Source organism: Drosophila miranda, chromosome 3 (genome assembly GCF_003369915.1).
Source record: "Drosophila miranda strain MSH22 chromosome 3, D.miranda_PacBio2.1, whole genome shotgun sequence".
Taxonomy (NCBI): domain Eukaryota; kingdom Metazoa; phylum Arthropoda; class Insecta; order Diptera; family Drosophilidae; genus Drosophila; species Drosophila miranda.
Genome location: NC_046676.1, coordinates 20,056,591 through 20,079,514, shown reverse-complemented (window position 1 = coordinate 20,079,514; position 22,924 = coordinate 20,056,591). Strand labels below are relative to the sequence as shown.

At 41.9% G+C, this 22,924-nt stretch overlaps 1 protein-coding gene across 3 annotated transcripts in view; it reads left to right on the top strand.

The window, feature by feature from the left end:
• Positions 1-22,924, top strand: part of LOC108159716 (la-related protein Larp4B) — a 50,187-nt gene that overhangs the window by 6,878 nt on the left and 20,385 nt on the right. Inside the window, exon 1 of one of the 3 annotated variants that reach the window (XR_004472378.1) lies at positions 5,010-5,613. The exons of 1 other annotated variant lie outside the window; for it this stretch is intronic. The gene's annotated coding sequence lies outside the window, so the exon portion shown is untranslated. Of the gene's footprint in view, positions 1-5,009; positions 5,614-22,924 lie in introns of those variants that run through there. One more of the 3 variants, XM_017293236.2, reaches the window with a different exon arrangement.

Below are 22,924 nucleotides of genomic sequence, written 5' to 3'. Positions count from 1 at the left end.
AAGCTTCAAGCGAAAACCCCAATGGACAAGGACACGGCAATCCTTTTTCGAGGGAGCTTCAAAGGAGCTACTAGGGGAAAAAGTAAAGTCCAAGAACTTTTAGAACTTTAAGATCTTTAAGTATTTGTAAGATCTGTAAAGATGAAACATCAATCAATGTTATATTTTCCTCAGAGGCCTGAGGGAAGGCCTTCAGGCCTTGAGGCCTGTGTAAACTATAATTCTGAAGCTGAAAGAAAATGCAGATCTATAGAGAATCATCTGAACTACCAGATTCGCGAATCTCGTTGCGTTTGGATCGTTATTATAGCGAGAATGTCGTAATCCGTGACTGACTCTCTCACGGCGTAGCTTAGCAGTAATAAATGAGTTCTTCTGGCAACTTTCAAGCGACTGATCGATCGTTAATGTGCGAACATGGTAAATTGCTGCAAATCTTTCATTAATCGCCTTGTATTAGCCACCAATTAGAAAACACTTAATGCGGATAATAATTGCCAGCAATTAAAATAACTCGTCAACACTTGGTCGCATTATTGGAGCATGAGAATCGCCCTGGTGAGGGGGAGGGGGAGGGGGAGGAGCCTCTTAAATGGCCTCTCGACTACTCATTCCATGCCCCTTGCAGATGCCTGCCTGCCCCTGCATACTGAATAACTCATTAAAAAGCAAAACAAATTGTGGCAAACATTTCACAACGTAATTTCCTTTGGATTCCAATCGTTTTTCATCCCCTCGTGCCTTGGTGGGGCCACGGTGGGGCCTTGCTGGGGCCTTGGTTATTTGTCTTGAGCTTTGCAGAAGACCATTTTATCAGGCTTAGATGCAGGTCCAGTCAGTGTCAGGAGCTACCGCATTGGGAGGTGGTGAGGGGGGGGCTTTCCGGGCCATTTGAGTTATTTAAACTGTGCTCGCGGTTGAAATTAACGCGATTTATATGCATTTATCGTGCCAGCAGCTCTCCGTCCTCTCCTCCGCGTCCTTTGTTCCTCTCTCTCCGGCTTCCGTTGTCTTAGTTAACTTGTTTCCATTGTGAAACACCCGGCTATTGTTTGTCTCCGGTCGGGTCTGAAGTGAAATTTTTCATGGCGTTTTGCCTGGGGGAAGAATGGGGCCAAAATCTTTGCGGGATTTTGCATGCCACCAGCGTGATTTCTAACTTTATTGCCATGGCAGGCGCTGTTTGTTCATCCCCCTGGGGCCGCCCCCCACTGCCACCAGCCCGCCTACTTTTTGCCCTTTTCGAATCTGAAGGCGAATCGATTTATTGTTTTTTTTTTTCGCTTTGCCGTATTTTTACGTGTCGCGCCGTGACGAGCCCCAAGTTTGTTACGTGTTTTAACATATTATTGATCTCCCAAGCCCTCCCCTTTCCCCCTTCCCCTTTCCCCCTTCCTGCTACTCGCAAAAGCTCTTTGGCTGTGGGCCGGGCCAAGGATTTGTGACCAACAAAAAAAGGTCACCACTAAAATATATTATTTAATAATTCTAAATCGACTTTAGGCCATAAATTGTGTTCATTTGAAAGGCAATTTATGGCAGCTAAAACTTTGATAATTCCCCCATTAATAATGGACATTTTGACTGCGGGAAATAATGAAAAAGAAAAAGAAGAAACACGCCCATAACATTAAATATTTATTTAAATATTAAATATGGTTAAATAGACCATAAAAATATAAGATAAAACATTTTGAAAAACATAATAATCTAATTTAAATAATTCAAATATTATTTTAAATATGGTGAGGGCTTTTTTCTTTGGGTGTAGAAAATTGCCAAGAAATTGACTCAGAAAAACCTCATTTTCGGGCTATCTTTTCCACGATAGCTACACGTTTTAGTGCCTCAATCCGAAGTAGATCTCCTAAAAAAGATCTAAGCTGAAGGCAGAACGCACAACCAAATGCCGAGAGGAGCTGCTGCATGGCGCGTGAGATTGGCGCTCACAGATTAAAGCAGGACGTTTTTATTCGCGGACTTTATTTATTTGATAGTTTCGGGGACAAATCTCTCATTGTGTCCACAACAACTGCCAAAATTCGGCCAAAATCAGGATAATTATAGACCGCTTTCAGCCATAATTATCGCTTTACCAGTTATTTCCCATTTTTGGGTCATTATCTGAACAAATCGAGTTACCTTTTATTTTTATGATAAATCAGTGCCAGTTCTGGCCATGTGGTCAGCGGCATTGGAGCCATAATTTATGCGGCGTAGAGCTTTTCCGCGGCTGCACGGCTTAAACTGTGAATGGAGAACATCATCATCACATCACAAACTAATTGGATTCTGGCAATGAATGGCAGAGAACGACCGACAGGCAACTGATGAATGAATGAATGATTCAGTGGATGCCTGGTGGTCAAGTTGATGATTTCCTTAAATGCCGGACCATGAACCCTTTACAGTGCCGGCTGGCTAAAGTGTTTGCCTTGCCATCCAAGTCCAAGGAAGATAAACAGAAAGGGGGGGAGCGTATGACAGCGACCAAGCCTCCTCCTAAGGGTCCTTCTCAGTGTCAAAGCATCTTTCAATGGCACAGAGCCTGCAATCAGGCAGTCGTCTTTTCCAGGGATAAACAGAGCCACAGCAGAGGAGTGTATGAAGAGGCGCTGTCCAGGCAAACACTTGCAGAAAACATTAAAGAAACTGAAACTCAGGAAAATATCTATACATACATGTACATAGAACTCTGCTAGTTTCTCTCAGTGTGCGGTGCGCCCTGGGCAGTAATCAGAAATGAAAAAACGAAACAACAGAGGAATTGAAGAGGAGGCGCTGGTAGGGCGGACATCGAGTCCATCAGATGTGTCCATCGTTTGGAAAATTCCTGGGATTAGTTGTGTTGATGGGGATCCAAGACCAGGATCCTCCTTAGACGGCTAGTCAGGTGCATCGGATGGAGACGACCTCTCTGGATGATGGCTTTCAGCTTAAGTTTACGGAGTCCGCAAATCGTGGATCTACGACATTCGAACTTTACTGAACAAAATCCCGCTGCTGTGTCCGTTATTCCTGCCCCAATTGCTGGAGGCAAGGGGCCTGTCGCTCATTATAAACTCGGCAACACTTTGCCCCACGAATAATGAAAAGGACTGATGCTGTGGCATCGTTATCGCTCCTCTTGCCTCACTCCATCATCAGCATCATCCTGCTGCTGGTGGGGCTGCTGCTGGTGCTGCTCCTGTGGCGTTGTCATCATCATCAAAAACACGAGAACTCTCCCTCTTTTCCCCTCTGCCCCTCAATTCTGTGGCAAGTGGTGATGTTGGCGTTTCGCTTGACTTCTGTTTGCTGCGTCAGGCCGAAGGACACTCGGTGAGGGAGAGGGGGAGGGACAGGCAGTCCACCCGTAATCAACGCGAGAGGCAACAAATAAAAGTTGACAGGAACAAACAGTCGCACTTCCATTGGGCATTTCTTCAATTTTATTGCAGCAATTTACTGAGAGGACCTCTCTGAATAAAGATATTGTTTCTGTGATTTTTCCATGCCACCCCCTTTCGTTTACCAAGAAAGCAACATGAAAAGGGTCCAATTTATGCCTTCGTTTTGGCCTTTATTTCTTTTTTGGAGTAATTAAATTTCTAGGCTTGTTAATAATTTGAATAATCATTATGGGAATAAAGGGACTTATAGGCTAGCCAAATTTCCAGTTGACTGAACTTAATGAGTACTTAATGGGGTCTTTTTTCGGATAGATCTAAAGGAACAGCTCCTTGCAAATTAATACGTTTTCGAGGAAAATTCTGTTCAAAAAGAAGTCGGTTTTTGAGATAATCCAAGCAAAGAATTGCATTCAGAGTTGTGGAAGGCGCACTAAGGGATTTGGTGAAGCTCTTTTGTAACTTTTGTTGCCTTTGATAGATTAAACTTTTGACGAAACTCAGGGCATATGTGGTTTTAAGCTTATAATTTCATTTCCATTTCCATTCCTTTGTTTGTTATTTGTAATCTTTGGCAGAATTTCCACAAAATTAAACCTCTTTTGTTTGCTTGTCTACGATTAAATTATGTTTGGCAAGGGCATTTTGTCGGAGTTTCAAACGTTTTGATTGGATTTACTTTATGCTAGAGAATGCAAGTCGATTGCAGAGAGATTTAGAAATTTGTTGAAAAATATATTTATATACACATTTCATGTCATGCTCAGATATTACTACATATATTCTGCCCTATTTTGGTTTTAATTTAAAATTATAGATTACAATTAAGAGCAATACTTATAAATTCTAGGCGTGCGAAAGCGGGTGAAATGGAAATGTTGAATTTTCAAATATAGCCGTTAATAGTCGAATATCTGCAGACTTTCTATAAAAACCAATCTATGAGCTTGAGGTTTTTGCATGCTAGATTTATATCCATGTAGAATGTCAAATGTAATTGCACACCGTTTCGCCACGGGCCATGTAGCTGGGATGTAGATACTCTGTAGCACTTGTAAAATTGTATTGATCTTCCGTATTTCTATATATTTCTTAATATTTGAGACACTTCAGGCTGATCGATCATATAAATAGTCCCTAATATCTTATAATTTTCAAAATAAAATCAAATAAATATTCATTGCTGCTTTCCGATCGATAAGATCACTTCACTTGCCTTGTCGTGAAAACGACAGCTAAACAATACATTCTTGAATATCTCTACCTCTGTTCCACCAAAAGTGCTTTGGAAACGCAACAACTGTATTCAATATTTCAATAAACAAATTTTAAATTCAGATTCGATAAGCTGTGACCGTACGCAGCGTAATCGAATCGATCGCGGGAGAAACCAATAAAAGCTCAATCGTAAGCACGCAGATATGAGTCTTGTGCTTGTTATGGGATATGGGCAGGTATGGACTACGAGGAAACAGACGCAGCAGCGTAAACAGAATGCCATACCAACCTTACCTCACTCAACAACATAAGCTCTCCTGCAACATGTGGCCGAGGAACATTTTAAAGCACCAGCAACATTTGTTCCAGTGAGACGGTATATCGGTATAATTCTGAGGGTCAAACGATATATTTTATCGAAAAATCCGCGGGTCGGGTCGTGGTGTGGGCAAAAAACATCAAAAGTCGTGTAAACAGGCCAGAGTTCCCTTTTTTTTTTCTCCTCGTCACCCCCCCAGCATCGAATGGGGCCGTGTTCGTTTGTGCAAATAGGTAAATAAATTGTGAAGGAGAGCGAGAATATAAGCAAAAGGCGAAAAAGTGCAGACCCAGCAACAAAAGAAGCGCACAGAAGTACGTGAGTGCGTCTCGTACCTGTGTGAGTGGAGTGCGTGAGTGTGAGTGTATAAGTGTCTTAAAAATTGCTCAATGGCCCACAAAACAGCAACGGCACTGACCAGATAAATAGCATACAAAAGAAAACTGTTTTCCTCCGGGGCACGCGAAAATTGTGTGTGAGACTCCTCTGCGGAGAAAGTGCAGCAGCAGCAGCAGAAGCGGATACAAAGTGAAAAGAAAACGCAAATAAATATTTTTTTCTGTGTTCGAGTTTTTTTTTTTGTGAAAGTCAAGTCAGTGCGGAGGCAGGCACCTGGAGAGGCAGAGGCAGCTCTCTTTCTCTCTGCCACACATCTTTCTCTTGCGCGCAACAACAGTAAAAAGAGAGGTAAGAGTGACAGTGTATTTTTCTGTAAACATATTCTCTGGAAACAGTCGAAGAAATCGTGTTAACGGGCGAAATGTCGTCATCGGTAGCTTATTATTATTATTTTTTGTTAAAAAAAAGAGACGGTAGCACAGCAAAATCTCGAGCCGTTGCGAAATTTCTATCTTTTTGCTTCGTTTTTTGTGTTTATTTGGTTTTGTTTTCTCAATGGCCGCTGCCAGTACATTTCCAGCTGTGTTGGTGCGCGAGAGCGAGAGAGAGACGAGTCAGCTGTGTTGTGTCAGCGTTTAGCACGTTGCTGCCATGGCATACGAAGCAGGGGGTAAGCAGAGAGAGCGGCAGGTAAAGTACACTGCCCGGAGAGGCCTAACCGTCTGTTAAGTGTACCTTGGCTGCTTCTGTGCGGAAGATTTTTCTCTGCTTTGGCTTTCTGTGCATCACACCACTACCAAGTCGTTAATTGATTTCTGTTAACAGCAGCCTGTGAGGCAAACAGAAAACAGAAACGGCTGGAAATAAAAAAGGAACAACTTTTAAGTTTTATCCAAACAAAACAGACTCTCTCTCTCTCGGAATGGACGGCACTGCCAGCCTAAAATCGTTGCCGCGCTTTGGGTTGGCTACAAAAAGATGAGCCAGCGAAATTAGACAAACAATTAACTGCACAGCAACTTTGTTGTTCAATTTGAACATTAACAAGTTGTGATTTTCAGTGGCGTGGCTCTAGCAATTGTTTAATTTGTATAGCCCGAAATCCATTGATTTTTGCAGTACCCTTTTCTGAGGGCTGGCATGTTTGACCAGACTTTGGCAAATAAGAATCGTTTGCCTAATGAATGAAACATGTTCCGTTTACGAAGCTGACTTGGAAACAATAGGGTATGAATAGCGTCGGTGGCCGAACGCCTGCCTTCCTTTCTTGTTGACATTGAATTGGTTTTGTACGCGTGCTCGTGCACTCCGTTCGAATCGTTCCATCTGTATCTCTGTGTATCAGAGCCGAGCCCAGAGCTGCCAAAGTGCAATAAATTCACTTGAACTCTCCCGAGAAAAGCCAGCACCCCACTTGATCCCGCTTGCCCCTTCTCTGCGCTGTTAATCAATTGTTTGGCGCTGCCTATAAAGGCTATAATTAAATGTGTGTGTAAAAATAAATGTTTGGATGATTGCCGGTTGTGTTGTTTTGTTACTGAATCATCGTAATTAATGAACTTTCATGGAATTTGAATTTAAATATAATTTTTAAGCTTGAAATCCCCCCCATGGGGATGATGCGCCGTTCATCTGGGATGATTGCGCTTCAATTTCTGGCATTTTCACGGGGATCCCTCTCAGCTACTTGGTATTTTTCGTAGAGTACCCAAATTCCCATTATTCCTTTATTCTACAGAACCTTGCACATATTTTTTTTTTAGTCATACGTTCCTCTCACCTTTTAAACAAAAAGTGCACATTGTGTTTGCGATCTTGGGAATATTTTCAAGTACAAGATTACCGGGGGCCAAAAAGGTTACATTCAGAATGAGCTTTCGGATCTATTTTTGTTTCGCCTGGCATTTCGAACAGGTTTTCAGCCCCATAAACTATGTATTCCCGATCATAATTTATTGGCGTGTCTCCTGCTCGATGAATATCTCATTTTCAAGAGATTTCATTCAATTTATAGGCCTAAATCTCTTTTGACTCTGGCTGTTTCTACTATTTGTTTTATTTATTCAAAACGAGACTTCAGTAAAACCTTTCATTGATTGATTGACAATGTACACATTTGGCAATCGCACACTTCCACGCATGGAAAAACAAAGCAGCAGCAATCGACAAGCGACAATCGACACTATCGCTGTTAGACAGAATTTACATTTGATATCGCCCGCAGGAATAATAAATTTGCTTATCTAATCAAAAACAAAGCCAAAACACCGCCCTCTTAGAGCCATCGTGTTTCCGAATATCCGATTCGACGACTTACCTTATTTCAAATGAAAGTTTTCGATTCTAGAACTGGGTTTCAATTGCTAGCCAACCCACCGCCTGACTGCCACACGACCTGCCATAATGGTAGCCCTTACTGAATCCCCCGTATAGTATAGTAATATAATAGAACCAGAACAAGTTCTCCTGAAAATAAGTACGTTATCGCATATAGAATACAATTTTAATGATCGAAGAAGATTAATAAGGGAATTTAGTGATTTATCAGCTGTTAAATCTGCTTTTATCGAACTATTGCAATCATTAAATAGAACCAGTTTAATGTACCCCAGGTTTATAGCCCCATAAATACCTTCCTGGGTCATTGAATGATAATTTTCAATACATTGTGATGCCAGAAGTAAATTAAAAATTTTTACAAAGTCAAAGAGGCGACGATATGTACTTTATACTACGTATCACAGTGTTTTTCGCCCCCGATCCGAAACCGTCTGGGGTCTCATATCGAAGTCTGAAGCGTGCGCGCGGGCCTATTAGCATAACTTTGCACATTTGTACATAACAAATGTATCTTTGGACAGTGATATATACAACTGTTTTTGGTTTGTTTTTATCTTCATCTCGCAGTTGTGTGGGTTCCGCTAAGGTCAGTTATGGGTCACAAAGGTCGACAGACGAGTCCTTGCTGTATGTTCTCCAAGATTCACTGTATGTGCCATTGCACATTGCCGTTGTTTACCCTTTGGTTTCATTTTGTTTTCCATGTGCATGGAAGTAAGCTCGCAAAAAACAAAGCCACTTGAAAGACCTGACACATCGTAAAGTTTCAGAGCAGAGCAGTTGTCGAGAAAAACTCAGTCAGTGTGACAAGTGCGAGTCGCCAATAAAATGGCCAAGTCAACAGGTAACAGCTAACAGGTAGAACGGAGAGTAGCAAAATTAAGAAAATTGAATGACGTGCCCGACGCGACAGTGGGGGACAGTCATACAGAGTCGTCCGGGAGTCGGCGCAGTCAGCCATGTTGTTTTTGTTTTTGTGAGTGGTTCGGCGATAAGAGCCCGCTCGAGAGGAGAGTAGACTTTGGCTGTTTTTGGAGAGCTCTTTAAGTTTTTGTTTTGTTTTGTGTTTTGTTCGGTTTTATTGCTGCAACAACAGCAGAATTTGTAACCTCAAAACTGCTGTGGTGCTATTTAGTGGCTTATTTTTTAGTTTAATGGTCGGCAAAGCAGCCGCCGTTTTTGTTGTTGTTGTTGTTGTTGTGGTGGCGGTCGCTGTTGCCGAAATGCGTGAGCAGCTGAAAACTGGTTTTAAGCCGAAAGAACAACAACAACAATCACAAGCGACAAGCCAAAGACTATGCGAATATGGAATACCCACTACACGCATATTAAATAAATTTTTAAATCCTTATTACGGCTGTAATATTTATTTGCATCGTAGCCCGCAAAATGTGCTTATCCTGGGTATGAAAAAAAACCGGACAGCGTTGCCATTTCGGCCTCGAAGCTTTCGCACAGAGAGAGAGAGAGAGAGGGAGAAGAGAGCAGTGCCTTCTGTGTTAGAAGCTCGCACGAATTTACAGCTGTTTCTTTTTATTCGATTACTCCCCCCCACCCCCTACCGCATGTCGGGTGGCAGCTGCTGTTGCTGTCTTCTTTTTGCTCATGCCCACACAGACATGCACGATCGTGTCTCTCAGGCTTTAATCTATGCAAATATATAAAAATTCTGTTTGATTATTTATGAGTTTTTTCTATTTCCATTCACCGTAGAGGTTTTTTTCTGTATACCCTTTGCTGAGTGGAGGAAAAGATATTTTCGCAGTCCTCGGAAGGAAGCAGCATCAATCAATCAATTGATCATTCTGATCAATTAAAATCGGTTCAATACTGGAACTGGAAGCGTATCTAAATCTTCGGCATCCGATGCTCAGTGCCTTCCTTTCTCGTTATTTATTGTTTTGTCGTTTTTGCGTTTATTGAATTTGAATTTCTAATTATTTTCATTACTGCAAATATGTATATGTATTCCTCTTCTGCCCACTCGCTCTCCGCCTGTCTGTTTCTCTCTCCTCTCTCCACTCGCTCTCCTTGTCTGCCTGCTAATTGTGTAATTGCATTTCCAGGCCCCCTTTGACCCCTGCCCCCCCCCACCCACCATTGATTGCCGCTGACGGTTTGCCGTGCCATGTGGGTGTTATAATTTATTACATTTCTGTTGGTTTTATATTATTTCTGCTACGAGAACTGATAATGGCGGAACGTGCGATTTTACTTATTATGGGAATTACGGGAATGGGAACATTCCAGGAACATGTTCTGTAAAACATCAGTTGAGGAAGTGGTCTAGCATTCGGCTGGAGATAAAACTGGCTGCAAACACACACAACCGCATTTCGTGGAACTCTTAGCGAAACAAATTATCTGAATAAGAAGTTTCGAGACCATAAACGGGCTTCAATTACTCCCCAACTCCAATCTACATATCCCATCAAGTGATTTCCTTATCCGCCATCTGTGCCAAGCCATCATGATACTCTCCGATATGCCATCTTCTAACCTGTTCCTCTATCCGAGGGTATTGGCCCACAGTTTTCTTATGGAAATAATATTTAAAGCAGCAAAGGCAATGCCAGAAAGGGGAACAGCCATAGGATTGTAAAATATGTACATAAAACATTTGTATCATTTGTATATTTGTATGCCCCAGTCATTGGTGGGCTCTCCTTATCAGTTCGTCTGAGGAGTGTTTATGGAACCCTGTATATCTTATCGATATGGCCTTCTTATGATCTGCAACCGATGCAGTGCCGAAGTTGGGCACAAGTTTTGGCCTTATTGCCTTACATTTATCATCATGATTCCTGCATTTGCCGCAAACATTTCACCGGCCTGCTGCTCTTGGCCCGGCCCAAAGACGGGCCCAGCCGGTGTCCGTTGCTCTGACCCACTTTCGAAGTCAAACCATTCCCCCCTGGGCTTTCAGCAGAGTCTCTGATTCCCCAGCACCCCAGCACCCAGCACAAATTCAAACAAATGCATTTTGCGGCACTTGGCCAACTTTTTGTGTGTGTGTGTGTGTGTGTGTGTGTTTTGTGGCCGAAAGTGAATACATGAGCATGTGCGTCTTGGGTCTCTGGCGGCGAAAAGAAAGCCGTTTCCTTGGCTCGCTTGGCTTTCACTCGCGTCACGTTTTTCCAGCCCAACCAAGCGGAGGAGCCATCCTCCTGCCAACCACTCATCTGCCACGAAGCAACTTTATTGCTTCGCATGCCATTATCCAGATGCTGTAAATATTTTCATAAACACACGAATTGCTTGCTCCCTCTCTGGGAGGAGAAATGTGTACTCGTGTGTGTGTGTGTGTGTGTGTGTGTGTACCCCACTCTTGCCACATGATAAATTCCGTTTCTAAGAGCCCAGTCCAGGGCACTGAGTTGGTGCGACTCTTTGTCTGGGTTTCGATATCATTTCGATATCATAAATCCAAGATTAGATATCGAATGGATCAAAGTGTGGAGTCGTGCGATGCATTGGATACATCATTGAGGTTTTTTTGTTGGGATTCAGGGGAATAAAATGCAATAATCAATTTGTCAGCCATCAAAATAGTTCGTCGCTGGAAAAACACAAAGTCTCTCCGGCCCGGAGCCCCTCCATGCAGAAAGCTACACATTCCCATCGGGTATTTCATATATATTAATTATTTATTCCACTCTACCCTCAACTGCAACTGGTTTGCAACTTAATTCGATTCGAATCGGATTCATTTGCATTTGCATAATGATTACAATCTGTGGAATATGTATATGTTTTAGAAAGAAAGAAACAAAAATCGAAAAAAAAACAACAACTGCGAAATCCTTCAATAAATTTTCCACAATTTTTTTTATGTTTTTATTATGTATTTATAAGTCGTGTTTTTTGCATAAATAAATTCAACAATTGCTCTCAAAGCATTTTAATTTTAAACGCGACTTTTACACATTTCTGCTGCTCGTTTGTTTGCTTTTCGCTGTTTACCTTTCTCTCTCTCCCTCTCTCTTCTGTTTACCTTTCGGATTTTCGATAATCATTCAAAAAATCGTTGTAGTACTTATTGAAACATTTACAATGCGAATCGAACATGCCAATCACGATTAAATTGTACGTACAGAAAAAGCCAATTCATTTTGGCTTTGCCAATAAAATATTTAATTGTATTATTTTGTTTTGTGGCGAGAATGGGAGAAACATTAATAGAATAAAACGTAAAATGAAAAACATTGGATTGGCAAACATGTACAATATTGAAAAGGGGAAAAAAAGGAGAAAGCTTAAATTGAAATTATTGATTTATTGTGGGGTGAAAACCGGTCTTATAACTGATGTATTCTAGGAACTATACGATGATTTAATCCTTATAACTCAGCCTAAAAAAGGTCTGGTCTTATGTTGATTCTTTTCTCGTCTCTTCTCTGGCATCTCTGTCTTTTTCGTCAACGAATCTTTGCCATGTAAAATTGTTAAATATTGGATTATTTTTGGGGAAGGCGAATCCTCAATTCGAGTCTCTTGAAAAACATTAAATTAATTCTGGGAAGAGGCTGGCCGCATCTCTCTCTCTCTCTCTGTCTGTCTCTCTCTCTCTCCCGCAAGCCACACTCATGGTTATTCAATTGCTTCGCCGAAAGTCAGCGCCGAAATGTCCCTCTTTTCGACCAAGATCCCCATCTACAGCCGCTTGTACATCTTCAGTTGCCCTCGCCCCCTTTGGTATACACAAATGCTTCATTAATTGCAGCGGAGGAGCATATACACTGCGGAAAAAAAACCAGCAAATAATATCAATCGAATTAACCTAAATTATGAATTTTTTAGAGGGCAAGACCCTCCAAAACCCCGCCTCACTTGTTTGATGGACCGCGATCTATCAAGGAAGTGCAGAAACGAATTATATTGGGAAATATAAGCCAAACGATTTGTGTATTGTAATTAATTCAGTAATTTATAGTAACAATAACTCCAATAAAGGCTTATACACACATAGAACATCCATTCCGTAAAGTATTTTCGCTCAGTGCAGTCGAAAGCGTTCCCGGGCTTCCTTCTCGCTTTTGGTGCTCCTCCAGACTTCGCCTACGCCGGCCTCCGTGCTGGCTCGCAGGGTGGCTGGCTGTTGCTGCAACGGACTTGTTGGAGTTATAAATATGCAATTATGTACATATGTATGTATTAATGCTCGACATGTGCCTCCAAGGAGAGAGAGAAGAAGAAGGAGGAGAGCTGCCTACCACTGCACCATTTTCCCCTTCTTTTGGCGGCCGGCATAAGCAAATCTTGTAACACAAAAGCTCTTTAAATATTTCACGGATGCGCACGTAAAGTGTAGCGGTTGAACGAGCGGAGGGGGGGGTGGGTGTATTGGAGAAGGACCAAGTTTATTAGGCAAACTATTTGAGCCTGCAGCACGATGATGGGGGAGTGCAACTAATTAAACAGCTGGCAGGATCCCCCTCCCCTTTCTATGCAATTGAATGCAGCAGGCAACTTTTTAACGCGCTTATCTCGGGGCATACACACAGTCCCCCTCTCTCTCTTTCCTTCTGTTTGTCCAACAAGTTTGTCCATAAACTTTTGCCAAACGGCCACGCCCCACACCCACACCCACACCCACACACACAGAATTTGAGCTTTTGTTGCACTTTTTACATTGTTGTGTTCCGCGAATGGCTGGAGCTGAAGCGGGGGCGAAGGATAGTTGGGTTTTTATGTTTTTATGCTAATTTCATGGATATTGCCAATGCCATCGGGGAGGAGCACACACATAAATCAGCATACTCCTAAGCCACCAATACATGGGTCTCGTAGTAGTCGTCGTAGCTTGTTGAGAGGGCATTTATGTAACGGTGTGACACAGACTCTCGTTTGCTCTCAGCCTCCGCTCTCTCGGTAACTCTCTCTCTCTCTCCCATTATTTTCTATTCGTTTCCTCAAGAGAATGCAATGAAGTGAAGTCCCGCACACAAAACAGTTTTTTTTTTTCCGTCTTCTCCTTTGTGCTTCAGATCTTTTGTTTCGGTCGGCCGCACGTGAGCGAAGGCGAGCGCGAGCTTTTGCCTGTGCCTGTGCTCCTTCGGTTGTTCTCTCCTCCCCTCCCTCCCGACTGCACTTGATGGTGAATGCACTTCGGGGAGCTCGCGGTGCCCGCTATTGTTGCTTTTGTACGAGAAAAAGGGAGAGAGAGAGAGAGATCGCCTGCTGAACTTCACGAGTTCTTTGACTTGCGAGCACTGCCCTGCTCTGATATGAATGGTTGGGAATGACTGCATGGCGGAATAAAGGAATACCGAAATGCCGGGCGCGTGCTCTTTAAACAGGCGTATTCAAGTGCATGTTTATGCATGCACATAGTTTGTGCATTCCTCTCCGCTCTGCCCCGTCGTGTTTATGTATGTATGTACACCATCTCATCTCGCCGCAGTGACCTTCGGCTCTTGTTTGTGCAGTAATTCGCAATATGCAAAGCATTTAACGGAATTTTCGCGGCAATTCTTCGAGGCAATTGCTAAAAGGCGCAGAAACTGCGCCTCAATCAAGCGGAACTGTAACGGCATTTGCCGCCAGTCCCATAATTGCCTTCCAAAAGGAGAATGACTGGGCGGAGGGGGAGGAAATGGAGGACGGAGCGCGAGGTGTGAGGTGCGGCATTTCAATGCCTCGAGTGCAACGACAGTACTCAAAATAAAGTGCTTGCCTGACCCCCAGGCCCCACAGTCCGCCCCCAGCCCCACTTGCAGTTTTTTACAAATCTGTTGACCATTTTTCGAGGCGCAAATTCAAATTTGACTCGGGCAGAATTATGGCTGTCGCACATCAACAAATTTACATGACTAATCTGGTAGACAGGGCGGGGCGGTGGGGTGGTGGGGTGCTGGGGCATGGGTGGGGCCAGTTTAGGGCTCGTGGCTGGCATATTCAATGAGTAACACGCATACGCATACACCGTTTGCGGTGCGGTGTAAAACTTGGTTCCATGTTGCCCGAATGGCCACAAAACGTCCATAGAAGTAAAAAAAACAAAAGAGACAGAGACCCCATAGAGTCATAAATGCAAACCCCCAATACCCTCTCCCCCAAAGCCTGTACAATCTGTGCAAATAAAGAGACGGAACATTGTGAAACTTTCATAGCTTTAAAAGCTGATGCCGTCCCACTCGCACTCCCACTCCAACACCCTTCCCTTTGGTTCTCTGTCGCCTTGTCTGTTCCTCTCGCCTGCACTTGGACACGAATATTGATAAGGAATCTACCATTAAGGCCATAAAAGAATAAACCTTTAGCTTCCACTGTCCATGTACTTGCACTTGCTCTCGGAAGGGTTGAATGCACTTTGGACTGCACCAAAGATAATCGTGGGATCAGTGGGTGGACAGAGAGAGAGAGAGTCGTCTTCATGAAATGAAAGGTATTAATGTGCGACAGAGCGAGTGAAGAGAAAGAGAGATAGAGCGCTTTCTCTGTGAATGTCCAATCGAATAACAAATAAATAAATACATTAAAATAGAGAAGAGCGACGGAGAGCGACGGAGAGGGAAAAGTAAATTATGGAAATTAATAAAGTTTCCTTTCTCTCCTTTTTTTTTTTTTGCAAGTCCTTCTGCCTGTCGTTCTGCCACTTCGAGGCCAATGATGAACTCTCCTTTGATGCCAGTTCGAGTGCTTAATTGAATAAATGTACATACAATATTGTACAAAATGCAGCTGTTATTATTTTTTGATGTGCGTGTTTTTTTTATGTTTTTTTTTTTTTTATCGTGGGAGAGTGGCTGTCCCTGTCCCCGTCCCTGACTTTGAACTTGAATCTGGGAATAAATTAATATTTTTATGTGCACGATGTAGTACTGCGATGTGGTGTACTGCCTGCCCAAACATGGCCACAATGCTGTCGATTGTCTCTCATTTTTTTCGTGTGTAATTTAAATTTATTTACAAGCGAACGCTAATGAAGTCATCGAAGCGAATCGTCGAACTGCGTAAGGTCTAGACTCTAGACAAAGCCCGTTCCGTAGATTGTGAACTGGTGTACAGTCTGGTGCTGGGGAGAAGGAGAAGGAGAAGGCCATCAAACAGCATAGCAAACACGAACATAAAACTTTTCAACTTTACAGCTGAGTCATCCATCCATCCCCAGCCAAATAGAAAGATCGAAAATTGAAAATTGATTCGAATGCCTTGCCATTGGTGCCATTTGCAGATACAGATACAGATACACCGACCTCTGGCCAAAGGCTTTATTTTATGTATCGTCACCATGAGAGTCTCCAACTTTACATATTTCAACCGATTCTGAATCTTAGATTCGCATTCAGCGATCCATGAACCATATCTTTCAAGCAAATCAGGCCTTTGGGTTGTCAGAGTGACTCAGATACATGTGTTTGTTTGTATTCAATGAGGTTAGTAGAACATCACATCTGAATCTGCTGTTTATGAACTAGTCGTATGGGCTTTGGACCCCCTACAATTCATACAATTTGAGTGATTCATCGTCTGGAATAATGATATATCTTTGCATTGGAATCATCTGTCGATAAAGTCTGTCATAAACTATACCTTTCCAACCATTATAGCCACATTTCTGAGCTTTTGAGCAACTGCAATCACTAATTATATTATTATTAATGAAAATTAAAAGGCGACTAGGGCTGAATTGGGTTTAGGGTCATCTATTAAGCGTCCATATATACGCGCATATATCTATGTATGTATGTATAATATATGTATGTACATATCATATACATTGTATATCGAATACAGTTCTTTTATTATAATTTTTTCATAATCGTTTTTTAAATCGCTAAATCCAAATTAAAATTTAATTTTCTTTTTGTTAATTATTATAATTTTTTTAACAATTTGTTCATAATTTATTTCTGTTTTTTTGTTCTTATTTTTTTCTACCAATTTTCTGCATTTTAATTTTTTTATTATGATTATTAATGTATGTATTTTTATTTTGTTTTTTCTGCTGTGGTATTTTTTTTGTTTTTTAAATTTGCTTAAAGTATTTTTTTTTATTTTTTACCATATTGGTTTTAAGTTTTGTTTTTCTTTTTGCGTTCTATTTCGAGTTTTTTTTTGCGTTGTATTTCGATTTTTTTTTTTTTACATTAAATAAAACAATAATAATGCACAAAAACACGACACGACATGCAACATCCTCGTATAACTGATAAAAACAGTCTGGTTTGGGTTTTCCTTGTTTTTTTTATTGGTTTTTACTGTGTTTTGGTTTCATTTATCTTCAAAGATAATGATTCGCTGTCTGATTTACAACTCTGGCTGTTGTGGCCACACTTCAATTGCAGTCGTTTATCTGAACAGGCAATCAATCGAAATTGATAGCCTGTAAAGCAAATAAGTTTATCAAGATCGCTCGCTCTCTCTCTCCCTCTCTCCCTCTCTTCCAATTGGCGGGTGTTTCTTTCTTCTCGAAACTCTCCAGATGGACGATCGAAGAGAACTCTGATTCATGCTCTGATTAGAGTCGATTATGGGTTCTTGTCTTTGTCAGAGTCATTCCATGAATCATCCATCCACACACTCTTGTGGCTCTTCTCTTTGTTGTTTAATCGTGCTCCAACAGCGCAAAACCCCCACCATATACCATATACCATATAGCCATAATAGCCATATCAATTATGCAACTCATCGCACAATTATTAATTCAATGCCCAACTGCATTCGCATGCAGCCCCAGTAGACAATAACTCAATTAGGAGCAGCAAAAAATTTAATTTTAAAAATTGAAAAAGTGCATCCGAATGAATTGCGATTGAACGCCCCCATTGGGGGGCGTCAAGTGTGCAATAATTGATTCCAAATCGAAGCTCGTCGCTGGCTCTGTCGCTGGCTCTGTCGCTGGCTCTGTCGCTGGCTCTGTCGCTGGCTCTGTCGCTGGCTCTGTCGCTGGCTCTGTCGCTGGCTCTGTCGCTGGCACTGTCGCCGGCTCTGTCGCTGGCTCTGTCGCTGGCTCTGTCGCTGGCACTGTCGCTGGCTCTGTCGCTGGCTCTGTCGCTGGCACTGTCGCTGGCTCTGTCGCTGCCTCTGCCGCTGGCTCTGTCGCTGGCCCTGTCGTTGGCTCTGTCGCTGGCTCTGTCGCTGGCTCTGTCGCTGGCTCTGTCGCTGGCTCTGCCGCTGGCTCTGCCGCTGGCTCTGTCGCTGGCTCTGTCGCTGGCTCTGTCGCTGGCGTTGGGCTCCTCTTTTCAAAGTGCAATATCCAATATCTAATATACGAATATGTTCCAGTGTGGCCCTGGCCATTGACTGTGTCTAAAATCATTAGCAAATCTCAAATATTAATCGGGTTAAGGCTAGAGGCGGCTTGAAGCCTCTTTCTTCACAGTTTTCCCTGTTTTTGGGGGCTGTGTACAGAATATTTACCCGAATGTACGCTGAATATTCGTTTCTGGCATAATCAAAAGCCAAACAAAGTCTTTCCGCTTTGGCCCGCAGCCAGAAATACAATTTTTCAACATTTCCCCATTGATGAGGACGATGATGCAGGGGGAGGGGGCCCCCTCTAAAAGTCACAGACCCAAAATAAACGCAATTCGGTGAATAATTTATGCGAATTATAAACATATCAAAATTTTTGTTCAATTTTGGAAGACAGCAAAAGCTGAATAAAGAGGGTCTTGGAGGGGTTCAAAAATTTATGAATTCCCTTTAAGGGAAGAGAATCCTCGGGAGAGCATAACAAATTGTTGTACGCAAAATCATTGATGCAATTTTTTTTGCATATTTCCTGATATTCATATTTACTTAACACTGAAAGCAGTACTGCCATTGTTCAACACCGATTGAGTGCTCGAAAATGCCTAATGGAAACATCAATCCCGTTCCGATTCCGTTGGCAAATAAAGGTTGAAAAAATTATTTACTCTGTCGTGGGGTGTTGGGGGGGGGGGGGGGGGGGGGGGGGGGCACATGTGGAAATTGATGCTTCGTTTGACTTTTCTGTTATTTATTCAGGCATTATTTTCCCTTTTTTCTTTCGTTATTTTCCATTTGCATGCAACAATATGCAGGAAGCAGTTTATATATTGAAAATATTTGACTTCTGAACTGAAAATTACTGAAAACACAGCCATTTATTTTCATCTGAATGGAGACAGCTCACACAGGCACTTATCCCCCCCCCCGAAAGCCCCGGACCCGTCGTCAGTATCAATTTGTGCTTGCTGCGGGTTGCACAATTCCGAGGGGGGGTGGGGCAAGGGTGGGGGCGGGGCAACATCAATCAGAAATCAGATATGCCTCTGCTGGGATGAGTTGTCAACTGCACTCCCGGGTGCTGGTCAGAGTTCGAGTGACATCCTCAATCCGAGTGTCCTTGAACTTTGATTACGAATTGGAAATCCTGCACTCTAATTCAGTTAGATTTTCAGCAACAATTTGTGTGTCTGGTTGCATGGAAAATTGTGAAAACTAATCAGAAATACATATTTCCATGTCAAATAATTCGAATGGAATGTTTGAAATTGATTTGCTGCGGGCTCTCGCGTGTGGCCTTTCCGCCGAACAATGCATCCATTGTCTACCTAATTCAGATGCAAACAATAGAAAATTCAGTTACAGATACATTCATATTTGAGCTAATAATGGTGTGTATGTGTGTGTGTGTGTGTGTGCGAATGGATGTACATATGTATGTAGAAAGTTGAGGGGAAAGTCCAGCCCCATTTAATAATCGAATATTTTCCCATTTTTTACCCATAATCTGTTTGCTGAACTCCAAAAAAAGCCGAAAAAAAAAAACAAACAGTGACCCTAACAGATCCGCGGATACACGGACGTACAGAGTGGCAATAGAAGAACAGTGCGTTTCAGTACTGTAAGGCACTCCAGTACTACTTTAAAGAATGAAGAGAGAATACAAATAAATACAAAAATATTTTAATAAAAATAAACAACAAACAACATAATTAAATAAAAAATAAATACAAAAATAAATTAATTATAATATATATAAAAACTTGTTAAATAAAAATATATACAAAACTAATTAAATAAAAATAAATAAAAAATAATTAAATAAAAATAAATAAAAAATAATTAAATAAAATTAAATAAATAAAAATATATACAAAAATAATTAAAAAGTTAATAAAAAAATATACAGAACTAATTAAATAAAAATAAATAAAAAAATTTGTTTAAATTTAAACAAAACTAATTAAATAAAAATATTAAACAAAAAAATGAATAAATAAAAATATATATATAACTTATTAAATCAAAGTAAATAAATAAAAATATATACAGAACTAATTAAATAAAAAATAATTAAATACAAATATATACACAACTAATTAAATAAAAATATATAAAAAAATAAATTAATTAAAATGTATACAAAACTAATAAAATAAAAATAATTTAAAAAAATTAATAAATAAAAATATATACAGAACTAATTAAATAAAAGTAAATAAAAAAAAAATATACAAAACTAACTAAATAAAAATAAATAAAAAATTTAGTAAATTTTTAAAAAGAAATAAATATATAAAAATAAGTAAATGAGTATAAATAAATGAGGATAAGAAATAAATAAATAAGAAGTAATAAAGAACGTGAAAGACAGAACGCTCTACCTGTCTCTCTTTCCCAGTCTGGCTTAGCAGTCATTTAGTTATTCTTTCGAAACGTGCTGAGAGCACCACACTCTTTTCTTTTCTTTTCTTTTCTTTTCTCTCTCTATTTGTTGGGGCTAATGATTGGATGAGCAGGATACGTGTGTGATGTGGTGGCACACCTTATCTGTGTGCCTCTGTGTTGACACACAGACACATGGATGTGTGCCACACCCGCACCACAATACATGTGTATTTGGTGACTTTTCCGCTATGCTACTGTCAATATTTAACATTGACATGTTCCAAATTATGTGCTCCATCCACTTGCCACTTGCCACTTGCCACATGCTACTGTTTATTGGTGGGATTATCCTGGGCACCCCAGAGAAATTTATTCACTTTATTTCCAGAGGAGCAGGGACCACATTTATGCGCTTAATTGAATGCCGTGTAGTATAATTGAATCTGTGGCGAAGTGCTTTAATTAATTTGCTGCCGACTTGCATATAATTTAAACACATTGAAGCGCTGCAACGCTGCTCGCACGCCCCATTGATCGCTCACGGTTAACGGTTCTCGGTTCGGTTTTCCACTCGTTTTCCCGCTCGTTTTCCCGCTCGTTTTCCATATGCATACAAGAGTTTTAATTGCGAATTTTTCAATTAAAAACTATGGCGCCCACTGCACTGCCCTCTCCCTCTCTCTCTCTCTCTCTCTCTCTCTCTCTCTCTCTGCCCCTCTCCCACTGCGGCTTAGCCCAGCGTTCTGCCCAAAACGGGGTAGATTTTGTTTATACGATTTCAGAATTGTTTAATTGAATTTTCTGTAACCAAATGAGAGCCAGAGAGCGAAAGAGAGAAAGACAGAAAGAGAGAAAGAGAGAAAAACACAAACAGCATCGCATCGAAAGTTCAGAAGTGCAATTAATTTTTGCTCTGTGCTTTTAATGTTTTACTTTTTTTACTGTTGTTTGCCTTTGGCTTTCGGTGCTTTTTTGGCCAACCCCCTCTCCCCCCTCTCCATTTCAGCTTTTATTCTCAATTAATTTGGCCCAGGGCTATAAATCAGGCAAAAGCGGTGACAATTTAAGCGATTCTTTTCCCCTTTATTTGCTATTTTTTATGCACTTTTTGCTGTTGCAACAAATGGGATATTCAAGCGAAAGTTTTTCGGGCAAATGGAATGATCTGGGGCATACATTTTCAATGGGGAAACTCTTCTGCTCTGGGATAGCCAGAGGGACGGCTCCCTCCTCTCTGTTGCACATTATCGTAGTTTATGTCTGTGCCACGGAAAAAGGTGCAGCTGCCATCAAAGGATGTGGCGCCTCTCTCTCCCTCTCTCTCTCGGCAAAAGTGTGTGCTGCCGTTGGAATAGTTTGCTCTTCCGCTTCTGTCCATCATTTGGCTCTGTTGTTTTATCTGCCTGGCCGCCTCGCCGCCTCCCACGTCCTTTTGCATTCAATATTCCTCCAGTTCCTCCGGGAGTCCCGCTGTGCCCCCGGGTCTCTGTGCCACGCTTTTCCTTTGCCGTTTTATGACTTTTTCGAACCGGAAATGTTATGGCTGTATGACATTTCACTTTGAAGCTGAACTGGCTGCAAAAACAAAGACAGCCCTATGAGAGCGAGAGAGACATATGTATGCGTCCAGCTGGTCCAGCAGCGCTGCGGCAGGTGTCTATGCAGAAACACAGACTCCGCGAAGGTCTCCTCCACTTTTGGAGCAGCTCGTATCCAGAAAACCCTGCTTCAAGTGCCAGAAAGAAAAACACATATGTTCCACTGCTAAGCGACGTTTACCAGCACTAGTTTATCGAACTGGACATCGTTCTCTCTCTCTCTCTCTCTCTCTTTTTGAAATCTTTGAAGCTTTAGGCACGGAAATCATGTGCGACAGAGACGGCTACAGTGACTGCATTTTGTTGCACATTTGTATCTTTAAGCCATCTTTTAATGATTGCTGCTATGCTGTTCTCCACCTCTCCCTCTTCCCTCTCTCTTCCAGTGTGGCTTAGCTGCCCATTCACTTGTAGGGGGAAGCACACATAATGCCCAGCAAGTTCTCAGCAAATCATGCCGCTGGCCACTTGGCCAAGAGCCTCTGCCATTGGCACTTTAATGGAAACGAGAAAGGAAGCTGCTGGGCGACAGCTGCTGGTGCAAAAGTCGAAGCGAGTGCTCGATGTGGCTTTTGTGTTGTTTGCGGCTTTGCCACACACAAGCGAGCGACAGCTGCCACTGCCACTGCCACTGCCACTGCAGTGGTGTCCTGTGAGATTGAGATGTTGAAGAGGCCTTTAATTTCGCTCTTAAAGAGTTGCGCCTAGGCCTTCGTTCGAGCCCTGCCGTCGTCTAGACTTTCAAGTGCCTCTTGCCGCCATGGGGTGTGGCTCCCATTACGGATACGTGCACCTCTTGAATAGCGGCTCCATGTCCCAGACAGGCAGGCAGGACCTCAGTTTCGAGGCTGCGATATCCCGGTGACTTCTCACCTTTCCAGCCGCCCCTGGGATGGCCCGCAGAGTGCCCCTCCTATGATTATTCAAAGTATTCGAGAGGTATCCCCCCCGCTCCCCATTTCCGTTGTGTAAGCAACATCTGTCTCTGATTATCTATTAGTGGCACAGAGTATTACTTTGCGATGCAAATGGCGATCCCAGGCACTTTGGCTGCGTGTTGGCCGCGATTGAGATTTCAATCGAACTGTGGCCCCAAAGCCGATCGGAGCTGCCATCGTTTTTGGCAGGAGACAATT